Below are 3,903 nucleotides of genomic sequence, written 5' to 3'. Positions count from 1 at the left end.
CCGTCTCTCTGCGCTCTCTGGCTGCTTCTCTCTCGGCCGCCTCTGTCTCCTCTCTTCGGTCTCTCTCGTGCTTCCTCTCTTCTTCTCCTCTTTCTTCCTCTCTGTGTCCTCCTCTCTCCTCTCTCTCCTCTGCTCTTCCTTCTCTCCTCCCCTCTCTCCTCTCTCTGCTCCTCTCCTCTCCCTTCTGCTGCTCCTCTCCTCCCTCTTTCTCTGTCTCCTTCTCCTCTCTCTCCGTCTGCTGCTCCTCCCTCTATCTCTCTCTCTCTCTCTCTCTCCTACTCGCATCTCTTTCCTCCGCTCCTCCCTTCTCTGTCCACCCATCTCTTTTCGCCTCTCTCCTCTCCTCTTTCTCTCTCTCCTCTCTTCTTCCTCTCTTTCTTTTTTTCCTTCACTACTCATCTTCTCCTCGCTCACTCTCTTCCGCACTCTCTCACACCTCTTCCTCTTACTCTCTCTCTTCTCCTCCTCTCTCTTCCCTCTCACTCTCCTCTCTCTCTACTCAGCTCTGCTTTCTTGCTCTCACTTCTTTCCTCTTTTTCTCTTTCCTCTCTTTCCAATCCTCTCTTGGTCTCTCTCTTCATTCTTCTCTGGTGTCTTTCTCTCAATTCTCTCTCTCTCTCTTCTTCCTTCTCCTCTCTCTCTCTCTCCTCTCTCCTCTCTCTCTTCTTTCTCTCTCTCGGCCTCTCTCTCACTCTCTCCTCTCTCTCTTCTCGAGTCTCCCCACTTTTCATCTCCTCTCCCTTTGCCCTTCTCGTACTTCTCTCCCCTTTCTCTTGCATCTCGTGAACGATTTACATACCAGCACGCGAATATTTCTGGGGGCGCTCATACTGCGCGCACCCACAGCGTGCGACAGTGCATCCGGCCGAATGCGGAACGAAAAGCAAGTACCGCGGCAATCCCACCGCCCGTTGATGACACGGCCGTAGTGTCGATGGCGCTCGCCCAACAGTCGGCGCGCACGCACAACGGACGGATCACAGCCACGCGTGGCGCCGTGGCCAGTCTGAAGGAGAAGGAGTGTCCTCCGCGTCTCTGCGGTGTGTAAGCCGCGAGTAGACTGATGTGGGGAAAGAGCAAGACCGGTGGCTATCGCAGCGGGGTCTGAGTAATCCCAGGCGCCGCACACCGCTAGACAACCGGACGTTTAAACATTAGGATATAGAAGCTCTTAGCCCAAACTCAGACCGCACACGGGACAAAGTGTGTAGACACACCCGTGGGGGAGGTGCGTGGCGGTGTTAGTACACAAAAGCTGGGTGACTTTGGCAGCACCGGGAGGGCGGTGTTGAATACACAGAAGGTTGGGTTGGCGTTGACGGACACACGCGGGTGGCAGGGGCGGATGTTAATCACACAAGCTGTGACTGGCACACCCGGGGGATGGCGCGGCGCGGGGCCGCGAAGACGCCGAGTCGGGAGGGGTGTTAATACACCAAAGCGTGACTGACACACGGGGGGAATGGGCGTCGCCGCAACGCGGTGTATATATCACAAGCCGTGATTGACACACGGGGTATAGGGCGGTGCTTTTGAATCATAACACACGTGACTGGCCACCACTTGGGGGGAGGGGGGTGTTGATAACAAAGCGTGCGGACACACCGGGTTGGATGGGGGGGTGTTATACACAAAGCGTGATAGCACACCGGCGGAGGGGGTGTTAGATATCACAGCAAGCCGTGACTGAACACCGGGGGCGCGGGGGGGAGGGCGCGCGTGTTAATACACAAAGCGGAGACACATCGGGGGGAGGGCGGTTTTAATACACACAAGACTGTGACTGACAGCACCGGTGGGGAGAACCGAGCGGTGTGTTAATACCACAAATACACAAATCGTGACTGACACACCGGGGGGAGGGGGTGTTAATACACAAAGCGTGACTGACACACCGGGGGAGGGGTGTTAATACACAAAGCGTGACTGACACGCCGGGGGGAGGGGGGTTTAATACGCAAAGCGTGACTGACACACCGGGGGGGGGGGGTTAATACACAAAAGGGACAAGTGAGAATCCCGAGCTATCCGAAATGTAATTATGCGCTTAACTTGGTCGGAGCGCGCAGCCAGCAAACAACGCGTGTATAATTGCATTTGGCCAGCAGGTAATTGAGAGCGAGCTTGCCTCTTGCCTAGCCAATCAGCCCGCTATTGACGCCGAGACACGGCCGCCGCACGGCGGCGCCACACTCAATCGAACAACACGATTGACAATGGCGAGCGCTTCCGGTTAGCGCTGGGGGCATGGCCGGTACGCGTGGCGCTGCGATCGACGGTTGTCATGGAGACGGCGTTTGCGACGATATCCGCAGGGCGATTGCCGCGACGTAAGGTCCTGCAGCTGACCGTGTAAACGTTGGTACAGGCGCGACGGATCTCTGTACCGGATGACGTCACGAAAAATGACGTCGTGAATTCGTGACGTCATCGGCCGATTTGATTGTGGCGTGCGCGCTGGGCCACTCTCAGAAACAAAGCGGCAAAAAGCTGCGCTAGAATTCGCATCGTGGGATCGTTCGAGGGGAATAGCTCCCCGTGTGCATCGGGGATGAGGGTTTCACGCGCGAATTCCAATATTCCTAATGTAGAAGTTATTATTTCGAACCAATTTCGGGGCTAAACCACGCGCGACCGCGCCTTGACATCGAGGGAACGTACGGCGTGGCCAATCTCCGTACAACTCGCGCACTCTTGTAATGGCGTTAGAGGCCGCACTTTAGTGCCATTACTCGCTTCCAAACGACAACAACCCGCGAGCGCTCGCCGCTCACTGCGACGACAGACGACACACCAGAGGGCGCCAAATCGCGACTGGCTTTTAGAGTTCAGCTGGAAATTCGCGACGGCGAGTTAAATGAAATGATGTCGGCGCGATAGTTTAACGTGTCCCCGTTGTTTCGCAATTTATTACAATGCGCTACACTGTCACCTAAACACGCGATGATGGCCGCCGAGTTGCGTGCATGAACGAGCGTAAAACCGACATATACGTTCTAGGATAAACATCTGACTCGGCCGACCGGGCGTATAGCGTGTTTAAAGTTCACGTTTTGTCGTGTAGTGGCAGTTAATCGTTGAATCGGCTCGACGAATATCTTTCCACTGAATCCTAACCGTGTCACGATTTAGCACTATATACGATGTTGTTCACCTACTCACACGCTGTGTTCTCATTATTAAATAAACGCCACGGAGAACATGCGAAGCATACATACGATGAACGAACGAACGAACGAACGAACGAACGAACGAAAACGAAGCGTATGAACGAAAAACATCCACCTTCACATCGCTTGCGTCACATCGCGAGAAATGACAAAAAACTCATTAAGAGAACGTAGTGCTTAAAGCACTCACTGCCGGGAAACGAGCAGAGATTCAAAATGTGGAACGATGCGTTGTTATTCACTAAACAAAGCCGGAACGGGGAATGCAAGTTTTTACTGCAACCGAACGTCTAATTGCAGGGATCAAAAATAGAAACTGCGATATCGATCGATCTCGCATTGCGATGTTTTGTGTGCGCAAGCAGCGCGTACTCCATCGCACCAACTCACTCGTGCGGTGTCACACATATATACACTCGAACATAGATAAATGCTGTCCCAATAATAACCCTAATTCTTACCCTAACGCTGTCACTAACCCTAACCATTACACTAACGTTAATTCAAACTCTAAACTTAATCCTAACCATAACACTATGATTAGCCCTTATCCTTAACCATAACCCTAACCGTAATCCTAATTCTAGCCATAAACTAAACGCTATTACCTTCAAACCTTACCTATACTAAAACCTATTACCTAAATGCTAAACTCATGCCTGCATCACCATACACATGCACACGCTCTCTCTCGCGCGCTTTTTCTCTCTCTCTCTCTCTCTCTCTCTCTCTC

The sequence above is a fragment of the Priapulus caudatus genome, unplaced genomic scaffold (genome assembly GCF_000485595.1).
Source record: "Priapulus caudatus unplaced genomic scaffold, Priapulus_caudatus-5.0.1 Scaffold67, whole genome shotgun sequence".
In the NCBI taxonomy this organism is placed as follows: domain Eukaryota; kingdom Metazoa; phylum Priapulida; class Priapulimorpha; order Priapulimorphida; family Priapulidae; genus Priapulus; species Priapulus caudatus.
This window is presented reverse-complemented; position numbering follows the sequence as displayed.